General features: G+C 42.2%; 1 long non-coding RNA gene across 3 annotated transcripts in view; it reads left to right on the top strand.

Moving 5' to 3' along the window:
• The window catches only part of LOC148093061 (uncharacterized), a 40,069-nt gene extending 25,821 nt beyond the window's left edge, over positions 1-14,248 (top strand). Inside the window, exons 4-5 of one of the 3 annotated variants that reach the window (XR_015714558.1) lie at positions 9,664-11,070; positions 13,394-14,248. This is a non-coding gene — a long non-coding RNA (uncharacterized LOC148093061). Of the gene's footprint in view, positions 1-9,663 lie in introns of all 3 variants that reach the window. The other 2 variants (XR_015714557.1, XR_015714556.1) reach the window with 2 other exon arrangements.
• The last annotated feature ends 332 nt before the right edge of the window (positions 14,249-14,580 follow it).

The following is a 14,580-nucleotide window of genomic DNA, read 5'->3' as shown; positions in this document are numbered from 1 at the left end:
CTGATGGTTGCCAGAGGGGAGGAGGATTGGGGAGCTGGGTGAAAAAGGTGAAGGGACTGAGAAGTACAGATTGGTAGTTACAAAATAGTCAGAGGGATGTAAAGTACAGCATAGGGAATATAGTCAATAATATTCTAATAACTATGCACGGTGCCAGGTGGGTACTGGAAATATTGGGGGGATGACTTTGTAAAGTATATGATTGTCTATTCACTATGCTGTACACCTGAAACTGATACAAAATACTATTGAATGTAAACTGTAATGGAAAAATTAACACTTTAAAAATAAAATAAGAGTACTTATGACAGTTTAATTAAAAGAGTAAACCAAAAATAGCTTTATAAGGACATGGCAAAGATGTTCACTTACACAAAAGTCTCAGGGAAGTGTTTTGACTGTCACATTGGTTTTCTTCTTTCTTTGCATTGTGAATTTCTTCAGCAATCAAAAAAAATTTATTGATTTTTGAGAGAGAGAGAGAGGAAGGGAGTGGGAGAAGAAACATTGATTTGTTGTTCCACTTATTTATGCATTCATTGGTTGGTTCTTGTTTGTGCCCTGACTGGGGATCAAACCTGCAAACTTGGTGTGTCAGGATGACGCTCTAACCAACTGAGCTACCCGACCAGGGCATCTTCAGCAATTTTTTTTTTTAACTTTAAGTAGTTCTATGATCTAGAATGACCATGAACAGGAGAATCATGCATGTTACTACAAATACCAAGACCAAGTCTAAGACAGAAACAGAAACTATCACTTGGGTGGGCTTCCTACCCAGGCGATTAGTTCTGTTATTGAGACATAAGGCAGAAAAGGGAGATCACGCTGTGAAATGCTCTGTGAATGTGCAGGTCCGGAATGGGATTGGAGAAGGTTCATAGTGAGGTCTGCCCATGGAGCCAAATTAATTGTGATTGGCAGTAAAACACATTTTCTACAACTTCCCTGTCTTCACTGATTGGAGTCACAACCTATTTAACACTTGGAGGGGGATAATACTTTTATTTATTTACATTTTGTTTTATTCCATACAAGATGTAAAGTGGCTTATACATATGTGCCATAGAGAAAAATAAAATTTTGAATAAAAGAATGAAGAAAATAAGCCAAACGAAAAATGAGTGGGGAAATGCTGAGCCGGAGCAGAAGGGAAGAGCTGCAGGCCGCGTTCTGCCTGTCTGAGACATGGAAGCCGCGAGTTAACTAAGCTTGACTGTATCAAAACAATGAGTGTATTCACAATTTCCTAAAATAAGTGTCTGTTATTCCTGTAATGGGACGAGAGGGAAAAATACCTCCTGCATTGTCATAAGGAAGACCTTTTTAAAAGAAGTTGAAAAAACATCCTCAACTTCGGTACAGACAAGAGCTTTGTAGAATTAAGGCATCCAGTTATTGACCCGTAAATTTCAAGGAAGGGCAGTTCACTCCATCCACTGCAAATGGCTCTCTGAGCTGCCAAACCCTGTCTCTCCCGATCCTGGTGCCGTGGGCCAGGCTCTGGTGCACCTCAGTGAGGGCAGGGCCACATGCCTCTCATGCAGCCCAGCCCATAGCCAAGGCATTGGTTCTAAGAACCACAACACACAACCTTGTGTTATTTCTAACGTACAGGGTGTCCCCCCAAAATGTATACACACTTTACCAGCTGATAGCTCAATTTGAAAACGAAATATATTTTAATGAACACTGCCTTTATAATTAGAATTATTCAAAGTGTGTATACATTTTTGGGAGACACCCTATATTTCTCTGAAAAGTCAATAAAAATATAGTAAAGATTAAAAATGGAATCACTGTCAGCTCCCTGCCTAGTCCTTGGATGGAACCTCACTCAGTCTAAGAAATCTAGATTGGCAATTTTTCAAGGCAGAAAATGTCTAATAAGCTAACAGGACTATATTTTATGGGAAAGGTAAGGGGTTTTGTTTTTTTAAAAAAAAAAAAAGTTCTACCAGAGAGGCCTCACTCATAGTGTTAACAGGATACACAATATAGATAAGAACTGGAGCCCATGTCTTTGATCCACTCTGCCAGGAAATCTCCCCCAAGTGCTGAAATGAATTGGAGGTGGGATCGTGGTTTTAGTTTTTAAATTAACACTGTTTCCCAGATTTCATTAGCATGTTACTTTAATTTGTGCAATCTTTACATACTATGTGTACTGTTATTTACTTAATATTTTTCCCTGAAATGGACTTAAATTTTTTTTAAAATATATATATCTTTATTGATTTCAGAGAGAGGAAGGGAGAGGGAGAGAGACAGAAACATCAATGGTGAGAGAGTCATTGATTGGACACCTCCTGCACCCCCCTGCACCCACTGGGAGTGGAACCCACAACCCAGGCATGTGTCCTGATTGGGAATTGAACCTCGATCTCCTGGATCATAGGTGGATGCTCAACCACTGAGCCTTGCTGGACTGACTGAAATGGACTTTTAAACTTTATTTATTCCAAGTAAAAATCATTTCTGACATCGCACTTGTGCGAGTTATTTTTTTTCTAACAGACATTAAAGTAAATGCATGGTATTTAAAAATCTTTTTGCATGAACAGCTTAATGAGAGAACATATTTGCCAAGGATGCATCCGATAAGGGGCTAACTTCCACAGTGTACAAAGAACTCATACAACTCAATATGAGGAAGATAAACAATCCTATTAAAAAATGGGCAAAGGACCTAAAAAGACACTTCTCCAAAGAGGACATACGGATGGCCAAGAGACATATGAGAAGATGCTCAATATCACTAATCAGAGAGATGCAAATTAAAACCACAATGAGGTACCACTTCACACCTGTCAGAATGGCTGCCATCAGTAAATCAACAAAGGACATGTGCTAGGAGGGTGTGGAGAAAGGGGAGCCCTAGTACGCTGCTGGTGGGAATGCAGACTGGGGCAGCCACTATAGAAAACAGTATGGAGTTTCCTCAAAAAATTAGAAATGGAGCTGCCGTTTGACCCAGGGATCCCATTTCTAGGAATATATCCTAAGAGTCCTGAAACACTAATCAGAAAGAATATATGCAACTCTATGTTCACAGCACAATTTATAATAGCTAAGCTCTGGAAACAGCCCAAGTGCCCGTCAGTAGATGAGTGGATAAAAAAGCTGTGGGACATACACACCATGGAATATTACGCAGCTGTAAAGAAGAAGAGTCGCATACCCTTTGGGACAGTATGGATGGACCTGGAGAATATTATGCTAAGTGAAAGACGCCAGGCAGAGAAAGACAAACATCGCATGATCTCACTTATATGTGGAATCTAAAGAACATAATAAACTGATGAACAAAATAGATTCAGTGACATGGAAGCATGGAGCAGACTGATGAATCTCAGAGGGAAGGTGAGGATGGGTGGGTGGGGGATGGGGAGAGATTAACCAAAGAATTTATATGCATATATGCACAACCCAAGGACACAGACAATAGTGGAGTGAAGGCCTGGGGAGGGGAGTGGGTGTGGGGGTAGAAGAGGTCAATGGGGAAAAAAGGGGACATATGTAATATTTTGAACAACAAAAATTAATAAAAAATTAAAAAGTACACATAAATACCATATACGACTCTAATAAATCAAACTGTACTTATGTAATACTTACATCATGTAATAGCTTTTCAGTAAACCTCCTATAGAACTACATCAAATAAATATAACTACATTAAATTAAAAAAAAAAAAAAAGCCATTTCCCATGCTGTGGAAACCACAGCTATGGAATATAAGAGCACTTTAGATGCAAAGAAGCAAAGTGGTTTGACACTACAACTCTGCAAACTGACTGCCGTGGTTCAAATTTCAGCTCTGATTCTCATTAGCTTTGAGACATTGAGCACATTATTTAATCTTTCTGTGCCTCAGTGCCCTCATCTGTAAAGTGGAAGTGATATTACTAGTACTTCTGTCACAGGATTATTGTGAACACTAAATGTGTTGATATATATGGATCTGGAAACAGGTCAAGTGGCCATCAGTAGATGAGTGCATAAGAAAGCTGTGGGACATTCATATAATAGAAAACTGTGCAGCTGTAAAAAAGAAGGATCTCGCCCAGCTGGGTGTGGCTCAGCAACTGAGCATCGACCTAGGATCCAGGCGATCGAGATTTGATTCCCAGGCAGGGCACATGCACGGGTTTCGGGCTTGATCCCTAGTAGGGAGCATGCCGGAGGCAGCCGATCAATGACTCATCATTGATGTTTCTATCTCTCTCTCCCTTCCTCTCTGAAATCAATAAAGATATATTAAAAAAAAAAAAAAGGATCTCTTGCCCTTTGCAACATAATGAAGGGACCCGGAGAGTATTATGCTAAGCGAAATAAGCCGGTCAGAGAAAGACTAGTATCACATGATCTCACTCATCTGTGGAATCTACTGAACAAAATAAGCTGAAGAACAAAATAGGTGAAGAGGCATAGAAGCACGGGGCAGACTGAGGGATCTCAGAGGAGAAGGGGGTGGGGGGACGGGAAGAGATTAACCAAAGAATTTATATGCATATATGCATAGCCCATGGACACAGACAATAGTGTGGGGAAGGCCTGGGGTGGGGCAGGGGCTGGGTGGAGGGGGGTAAAGGAGGGAAATAGGGGACATCTGTAATACTGTCAAAAATAAAATATATATATATTAAAAATATGTATGGAAAGTAATTATGATAGGGCTTGGCATGTGAGTGCCGCCTGCCTGCTCTAGGCCATTATTACTGGAACACAGTAACGAAGACAGCCTTTGCTCTAGAGAGATCTGAAGTGTCGACTCCGTAGAGCTGGGGGGAAGTGAGCTTTTGGGGTAACCCTGGGAACTGATTCTTTCCTGCTTCTCACCCAATTTATACCTTAGATGACTAGTGCTAGTATTTACCTTTCCTATCAAATCTGATGGACAAATTCACATCTTCACTGTGGACCTATTACACCGAAGTGTTTTATTTTGGCATGCAATTTGTTATTTTGTCATGAATTGGCAGATGTAAAGCAAATGGCGCAGGGGTCAAGAAGCACGGAAAGCAAAGACATTGGGGGAGGAAAAGGCCAGGCCTGAGAACATCAGGAAAATCTAGACAGTAAGCTTCAAACAGTTTGTAGCAGTGTTAAAATAAAATGTGAAAATGGATGGTAGGATAAGGAATGAATTTTGTTTTTTCTTTCTGCTTTGCTATATTTTTTAAATTTTCTACGGCGAATAGGTATTGCATTTATCATCAGAAAAAAATAAAGTTTTTTTAAAAAATTAATGTAATGTGTCACTGGAAGACTCCCAATGGGAGAAAGGCACTCAGACTAACAGTAACCAAATATGTAGCAGATGAGAGGAGCTGTGACGGTGAAATTTTACACCTACTCACTCCTGAAAGACCACCAAGAATCTCAGTGCAAAATGCTGGAAAAGTACTGGCATCAAACAACTTTCTCACAGTTCTTCAGAGCGCTGGGAGGGAACTCTGCTTGGAAAGTAGAGATTTATCATATGGAGCTGGTTAAAGGAGTGGGGGTGGGAGGCTGGGGTGAAGATCACAGATCTTCAAAGGCCCACCTTCTAGTCTGACGGCGCAGCGTGGGCTCTGGCCAGCAGCATTTACTTTCCTGGGGAATTTTTACTTGTGGAGTGAATCCTAAGCCTGGGGCCAGTGAGCACCTGCACACGGAATCAGAGGTGCCATAGTACTGCACCCTGGCTTTGAGGACTGAGCTCCCCTTTACTTATAAAGTGGTCATGTCCTAAAATGTGGTATTTTTTGAACTCCCGAACCCATATTTCTGTGGAAACTATGTTAAGATTGTTTCATAGGATTCCAGAGTCCTTTGGGTCTTCAGATATTTTGCATCTTTTTCTTGTTTTAATCTGGCATAGATTTTTTTTTCTTCTTTTTTCTAATTCTCACTGAGGATATTTTTTTCATTGATTTTAGAGAGAGAGGGAGGGAAGGAGGGAGAGAGGGAGGGAGGGAGGGAGGGAGGGAGGGAGGGAGGGAGGGAGGGAGGGAGGGAGGGAGGGAGGGAGGAGAGAGAGAAATAGAAAGAGAGAGAGAAACAGTGATGTGAGAGAGACACATCAATTGGTTTCCTCCCACACAAGCCTGGACCAGGATGGAATCAAACCCATGACCCTTCGGTGCTCAGGCCAATGCTCTAACCACTGAACCACACCAGCCAGAGCTACATTTATTTTTGTTGATTCTGCACCTTCAAAGGAAGAGTTTTTGAAATGTATCATCTTCTGAAATGTGTAGTAAACCCTCCCACTATGATGTGAGTTTGCCAAACCCTATGTGGGGCATCAGTTTTTTTCCTTTCTAAATATTTCATGTCTTTGTTGCTTGGTACATACGAGTACATGTTTGTTAGAGTTCCCTGGATTATTCCTATTATGACGATCATGTCTCTTTTTATTCTTGCACCTCTCCTTTACTCGGGAGGCGCAAGCCCAGGACGGTGCAGGTGAGGAAATAGGATGTGAGATAAGGGACCATGCGAGGCCCCGTGAAGCGAGGGGAGCCCTGCTGGCAGCTCCTTCCCAGCCAGCACGCGAAGCACGGCACTCACTGAGTGTCACTCTGTTCTGTGGCATTAAGGACTTTCTCCCAAAATTTGCCAGGAAGGAAAGGATTGAGTTCATCTGCCCGACTCCCTCCTCTCTCCCGCTTACCCTTGGCTGAGTTTCCTCTCATGAGGACAGAGCTATCCCATATTTCGGGATTGTCTCATCTGCTCTTCAGATGCTCCCAGAAGCCAGGCGCACTGTCCTGAAACGTGGCCCTTCACCCAGACCTGGAGGGGAGGGGAATGAAGGGGGGCTGTGGATGAGGCAGTGGAGAGAGTCTGAGAAGGAAGACAAGATCTGTATTTGGTCCCTAATAACTTATGTTCTCAGTTAATACCCTGGGGTCAATTCAGAAAAAACAGACACCCTCAGAGAAAGAGCGACAAACTCAAAATCAATTGAATACAGGTGTCAAGCAGGTGCCATGGGCAAGTCACCGCTCTAGGCATGAAGGGAAGATGGTGCATAAGCCATGATCCTGGGCCTCATGAGAGACAGGCCGTCTCTGGAGGAAGATTTTGGATTTAGACAGATTTGGACTTAAATTTCTGCTCTGTCTTATGATTTTGTGAATAGGAAAAAGCAGAACAAAACAAAACATTGAACTTTCTAAGCTTTGGTCTCCTGGAGATGATAATAATTCTTGCCATACAGGGTTGTAATAAAACTGAAACGAAATAACAACTTTAAGGCAGCCAATATGTTTAATCAATGTTAAGTATTATTTCCCTTGTATAGGATTAAATCAAAGGGTCAAAACAAATAGCTACAAAAATAGCCATTATAGGCAAAGGATCAGCAAAGAACCCTGAAATCCAGACTAGTTCCAGTTGAGGTTGTTCTGGGAAGGCTTCCAGGTCTGCAGTAAAAGTGAAAGAATCCCTTCCTCTTTCCTGGTGCACGGTCAGCCCTCAGCAAACGCTTTTACATTGGAATATTTGGTCTTTGGCACCCATCTTTCTTTGTGTGACCCTCTCCTGCCTCATATTCTGTCCTTTAGATCCTCCGGTGGCATTAAGCCGACCCATGTTCCCTGACATGGAAGGGCAGGCAGGGGGGCACACTCCCCCAACCCAGCCCCCTTGCCTTGGGAGGTACTATTATTTGATGGAAAGCAAACTTGTTGTACTACTTCCAATCAGTTTTGAATAACTGCTGGCCCTTTCCCCTCCTGATGTTTTGGATTTCTTCCTAACCGAAGCTTATTTCACAAAGACGAGTCTCCAATCAGAGTCACTGTTCATGAGAAGATACCAGTGAGGTAGCTCCTCCAGCTTTTGTGGCTTTTCAGGGCCTTCCTTGCAGCATCGCCGATCCGTAGACCCCCTGGAAGCTGCCAGGTTTTCCACAGCAGCTCCCCTGGAGGGCTCAGGCTAGCTGAGCCAAAGGCATCGTGTAGGTGTGAGGCGTCTACAGGTCAGGACTGTCCTTTCAGCAACCACAGAGAGGCAGGTTTCCGTCCCGGTCCTCACTACACTTCTCAGTCACAGAATTTCCTCTCTAGCCCCCACTTCTTTCTTAGCACTTTCTTTGCGTGTTTTTCATCTTAGCGCGCATACTTTTTATATTAAATACAGCATCCACATATCAAATTTTTGGTTCTGGGGAGTCTTAAAAAGCAGCAAAGCTTTTAATTTCCTGTTTGAAATATATATATATTATTCATACAAGAAGCATGTGAAAACAAACTCCTTCTTTAATCAGATAAAAGGGGAGAGGCTTATCAAGAGCTATGACACACGCTCTCCTTCACTTAGTCATTTCTCCTCTAGACTGAGTGTTCCTCTCCAGTGGGTCCGATAGGAAATAGCCCTGCTCTCCCACCTGCTCTTTCAAGAAGTCTGCTTGAAAGACTTCTTACTCCCAGGTAACCCCTTCCTACCCCAACCCCAAAGAAGGCAAGCTGCCCGAATCTTAGCTGGCCTTTCTGCAAGTTTAATATCACAAGGTCTTCCAGAACTGCCACAGCCAGTTGCCATTGCTCAATGATCCCCCTAGCCCGCTTTTTGGTGGGGTGGGAGATTTAGGAATGAGCAGGGGCAATGTGCAATGGAGGAAGAAAACTGGATTGATGCTGAGGCAAGGTGTTTGCTGCACCACTTCTTACCTCTCTCACCAGACCAGGTTACTTAGTCTTGCGAGATCTCCTTTTCTCACATTTAAAATATCAGTGGCAAACCACACCTCATGAAATCAATAGTAAATGAGATCATGTGACTCATAAAACATTTGAATACCTGCGTGCCAGACACCATGCTTAGTCCCAGGATATGGATTTGAGGAAGATAAAATCCCTGCCCCCCAGTGGAGCAGCATCTACCAGTAAAGTCAAACATGGAAATAGGTGTCTCCAGTATTACAGAAGTGTGTTCCACAGTGGTTCACAAGATGGGAGCTCATGTCAGACACACATGGGGAGCTATTCAAGTTATACGCAGCCACCCGTAGGGTGAGGGTGCTACACTCTCAATGATTCTCACTTCTTTAAAACTGCTACCTCACATTTAGCAAGGGAAGGCATGTCGTTTAACTCAACTCCCTGACATTTTCCGGTAGGGAAATTCCCAGGTTACCCCTTCCTACCCCAACCCCATGGAACCTCTGCTCTGTACAATATCCTTGGGCAAAGTAAGTCATAACCTACCCTTCAACATGCTTGCCAATGACTCTGAAATCTGTATCTTCGGTCCAGATTGCTCTGCTGAGCTCCAAAACTGTCTACTGGTTGATACGTATCTTCTAGATGACCCACAGGCTCCTTGTTTGCAAGAAAAGCAACACTGAACTCAGTGCCCTTCCCCCTTCTGCTGGACCTAAGCCTCCTATATGCCCCCATTGAATCGAAGGACACACAGTTTGCCTGAGCTACCTACCTTAGAGTCGTCCAAGACTTTTTCCATCCTTTGTGCCATTTTTAGTCAGCCACCAAATCCTGTAATTGCCATCTGAAATATATAATATATATCCTTGACTCTATTCCCACTGCCCTGATCCTACTTAATATCTGTGATAATCTGTAATCATTTTCTCTGGACTATCACAGTGACCTTCCTGTCTACTTCAAAATGTTGTTCCCTCTAAACTATAATGTTTCTTTCCCACAGGTAGATCTGATGGTGTCATCCCCAGCTGAACTTCTTGGAATGGTCTTCCTTCCCTCTTCTTAACCCCAGCACAACTATGTCTTCCTCCTCTTGCTGCTTGGTCAGTTCTGGGCCAGGGTGAGCTTGTGTGTTCTAAGGAAGGAATACTTATAAGTGAAGTATTGTAGAAGAGATTTCCTCCAGTGAAGGAATTTATAGCCTGATTAGGAAAGCACCAGAAAAGTCAAATCGCGTAAAAGTTATTCAGTGGTCACTCACTGAATACCTGGGATGTGTCCCGCACCAAGCCAGTTGCTTAGCTGCAGTGATTAAAATACATGGTTCGGGCGGACACTTGCCTCGGGACAACTGCAACATAATGAGTTTTGTGCCATTATATGCATATATAAAGTACTGCCAGAGCACAGAGCTTGAGTCGTGACTTGAAGGTTGAGTAGGAACTTGCCAGGCAACAGTGGGCTGTGTGGGGAGATAAGGCAGCCAGAAGTTGCAGCAAGAGGAAGCATGAAGTTTGGAAAGTAGCCAGCAGTCCGTTGTATGGGGTGCTCAAGGGAGTGTGAGAGTGAAGGGATGGCCTGAAGGGTTCATTCATCTACTCATTTACATGTTCATCAACAAATACGGGGTTAAGATCCTTTCCAGAGTCCCCTATTAGTTCTGTCAGCCCCAGAGAGCAATGCCTGCCTTGTGGCTTCAGTCAAGACCATGAACGTCGCCTGTGAATAGAGATTCTAAGTGAAGTCACTGTTGGTCTACTGTTTCCCTCTTCCCAACCTCCACTCTCAGTCCCTGTAGCATGCCTTTAAACCCTTAAATGTTTTTATCTAGTATTCTACCCATAGATGAGAGATGTCATCTTTTAAGTGACTTAGAATGAAAGAAAATAAACACATTTAAAGAGAAAGAAAGAGCTTCAACAGTTGCATAGAAACCTTTGCTACTATGAATGTTTCGGACAAAGGCACAGGGTTTAAGTCAAGTCCCTGCCACATTCACTGTGCAATTTTCATGTTTTAAACTATCAGTGCTCTAAACTATCAGTGTTCAGTCATTACTCCTATATTGACAGTCTTTTGTGTGAGTTTCTCCCTATTAAATAAGCCTCTCTTTTGAAAAAATTCTTAGGGCAATGACTATAATTACCACTCAAGGCTGAGCTGGAAAATGCAGTGATGTGACAGCTTTTGTGATAGGAAGGGTAGGGAAAGAATGAAAGCTTATGATTTTCTTTGAGCTGTCTTGAAGGCTGACAGGAGTCCTGCCCTATGATGTACATAAGCAGTAACGTGGAGATTCAGGAGACAATAAGGACAGACAGTGCTGCAGGGACTGCCAGTCAACAAACAAGAACGCCTCGGCACAGTGCTGGATTCTCTGTGACATTTTTAAAAGGAATCGTCTAGAAGAGTAGGTCCCAACATTTTGGAATATGTGGGCCTCTTTTTAATGTTAAAACTTTTCATGTCTCATATGAAATGATTTGTTCTTTTTGAATACATTATTTGAGGAACTACATAGTTATAAGCAACTGCACATTTGTTACTTTGAAATAAATTTTTTGTTTCATTAACCATGATAACTTTTATGGACACCTGAAAAATATGATTTATTCAGTCAACCAACAAAATGTGGCCCTTATGTATTTGATGATGTTTGCAGCAGCCCCTTGATTGTGATTTCCCCCTTCCCTACGCTGTCCCTACTTCAAGGTCACAGACCTGGAACAGTGTGTTCCTTGTGGTCATTCATTTGCTTATTTGATTGTTTCTTTTCATTAAAAAAAAAAAAAAAAGTATTAGGAGCCTAGTATATTGTGAGCATCATGCTGGAGGTCATAGATGCAAAGTCAACAAACACCAGGTATCTGCCCTCAAGGGACTTAAGTCCAGTTAAGGAGATATATCAAAGGAGGATGTGGTCAGTTCTACTGGGGGAGAGTAGTTAGAAAAGCTTTCATGCAGGGGGTGTATCAGTCAGCTATTGCCACAATAATGCTATGTAACAAATTGCTCAAAGACATAGTGACTTAAAACAATAATCTGCAGGCTCATGGTCTGCAAGATGATGGCCAGTTCCCTGGCTGTGCTTGACTCCAGGCTTTGAGCTGCAGGATCTATGCTGTGGATTGGGTTCAGGTTTGCTACACATGGCTCTCATCCTCCTTAGATCAGAGTACGTTTTCATAGAGGGTCAGTCCAGAGCCAGAGAACCCAACTGTGCAAAAATAGTCCAAATCTTTGCTCTTGCTGCAGTCACTAAATTCCAGTGACCAAAACAAGTAACATGTCAAGCCCAATGTCAGTGGACAGGGAGGTATGCTCTGCCTCTCCATGATGTGGCTGTGGATGCTACTACAGAAAAGTGAAGAACTGGGACCCAAAACTTAACTTATCACAGGAGAGAACCTTTGATCTATATCCTGAGAGATGATTACAAGTTTATCAGGTGGATCTAAACATCTGAAATATGGATCAGGAGAAATAAAGGAATGTTGGTGCACAGCATTTGGCCAAAAAGAAATGAGGAATAGGAGTTGGGACTGTTCTGAGGGATCCATGCTCAGCGTCCATCATGAAATATACTGGGGCCATTAGTATATAGAGATGAGTATGGCCTCTGCGTGCCAGAGTTAGATGGATCTAGAGATTTAATGGAAGGCCTCCTCCTCCTGATAGACCATGAAGGGGCCATTTTAAGCCGGTGTCTCTGTTTTGATGACAGTGACACTTAAAAGAAGAAAAATAGGACTCACATTTTATGCTGCCTTCTGCACTAATCTACTCTTCATGCTGCTGTCTTCAGAGGACTGAGGCTATGGGTTGTATTAGTTTCCTATTGCCGCTGCAAGAAAATTACCTCAATCTTTATGGCTTAAAAACAACACAAATTTACTGCTTTAGAGTTCTGGAGGGTAAAATTCTGAAATGAGTCTAACAGATAAAATCAAGCTGTTGGTAGGGCTACATTCCTTCTGGAGACTCTAGGATGTTTCCTTGCCTTTGTCAGCCTCTAGAGGCCATCTCCATTCCTTGGGTTTATGGTTCCTTCCTCTGTCTTCCAAGCCAGCAGTGGAGCATCTTCAAAATTTTCTCTGACTCTGAACTTCTGCCTCCCTCTTCCACATTTAAAGGATGCTTGTGTTTATACTGGACTCACCCAGATAATCCAGGCTGACCTTATTTTAAGAACAGGTGGTGTGCCACCTTCATTCCACCTGCAGCCTTAGTTCCTCCTTGCCATGTAACATAGGGACGTGAACATTTGTGAGAGGCCTTAGTCTCCCTACCACGTGGTTCTTGGGTGGAGCCTGTGGGAGGGCAGAATGAGCAATGCCTCCTATTAGTATAATGCTTTATGACATGCCAAACACTTTCATTTTTTATGCTCTCACTTTTAAATCAGTAGAACAGTAAGCAGACAACCATTTTATAAAAGAATATATTGCAATCCAGATTTGCTAAATGGCAACATAGCCTAGGAGTTACTTGCAGCTGCTTCAATTACCACAGAGTACTCAGGATGTGTCTAAATTGGTCCCTGTCTCACTCTATTGCAGTTATAGGTTACTTGTCTGCCTTACCACCTCAAGGCAAGCATAGAGTCATCTTATGCTTCGTGCTTTAGTAGATAAGGATGGTGAAAGGAAATAACATTTATTAGACACTCTTTGTGTTCCTCATGTGCCAGGGGCTCTATATGTGATTTGTAATTTACTTTCCCCCCTCCTTAGAGATAAGTAAACGTGGGCCCAGGGTCACACAGCTCACAGCAAAGGACAAGGCTGGAATTCACACCAAGACCTGCTGACTCAAAGCCAGTGCTCTTGCTCCGCTTCCTATGGGCCAGAGATCCTTCAGTTGAGTTTTCAAGAAGCAGCAGTGTGTGCTACATGGAGTGAAAAACAAGACTTGTAGAATCAAGGAGCAGTTGCAATACCACGGTTTCTGTTTGTTTGTTTGTTTCACAATGATTTATGACTTTCCTAATGGAGAAAATGTCTAACTCTGGTCTTAGTTTCAACAACAATCTGTGTGTGGTCTTGGAGTCCAGTCACTGTGTCTCTGAGCTGGTTTCCCTCATAATGAGGGTTGGAGTAGGTGACCTGTTTCCTCTGTAATCTGAGACATTGATATTCACAGATTAGTACAGGAAGATCCGGGACTGGGACACAGATTTTCTATGTTCAGAAGGAAGCAGCTTTTCCCATTATCCCATTAAGTCTGTGGATAATTCCAGTTTTAAGAAAGAACGAAAACTACATAAGTAATACATTTGTCCAAACCACAGAATGAACAACACCAAGAGTGAACCCTAATTTAAACTATGGACTTTGAGTGATATGTCAGGGTAGGTTCATCAGTTGTAGCAGATGTACCACTCTGGAGGGGGTGTTCATAATGGGGGATGGGAGAGGGCTATTAATGTGTGGGAGCGGGGCACATTTGGGGTATCTCTATACCTTCCTCTCAATCGTTCTGTGAACCTAAAACCTAAATTAAGTTTATGTCTCTAAAGCTACATGTGTTCTGGCCAAATAAACTTTGACACTTAAAACTGTTTCAATTTTTCAAAGATGTAGTGAATTTCATTGCCTTTTTAAATTAAAAACCATGAAGTAGTTAAAACATTTTTTAAAGGGAAAGCAACATGGCACCCATGTACCTAATACCGAGATTTAACAAATATTTACATTATCCAATATCTGTTTCAATGTTTTATAGAAATAAAACGTTACAGATAAAATCAAAGTTCCCTAGTCTCACACTCTTTCTCACACTTCCTAGAGGAAAATTGCTAACTTGATGTTGGTGTATAATCTTGAAATTTTAGTTTTAATTTTAACCTTGTAATTTTGAAATTTATATAAAAGGCATCATACAAGAAATACTCTTGACAATTCTTTTCACTCAATGTTTT

Source organism: Miniopterus natalensis, chromosome 5, assembly GCF_054644295.1.
Source record: "Miniopterus natalensis isolate mMinNat1 chromosome 5, mMinNat1.hap1, whole genome shotgun sequence".
Lineage (NCBI taxonomy): Eukaryota > Metazoa > Chordata > Mammalia > Chiroptera > Miniopteridae > Miniopterus > Miniopterus natalensis.
The sequence above is the reverse complement of the archived record's forward strand: the minus strand, read 5'-3'. Positions and strand labels throughout refer to the sequence as shown.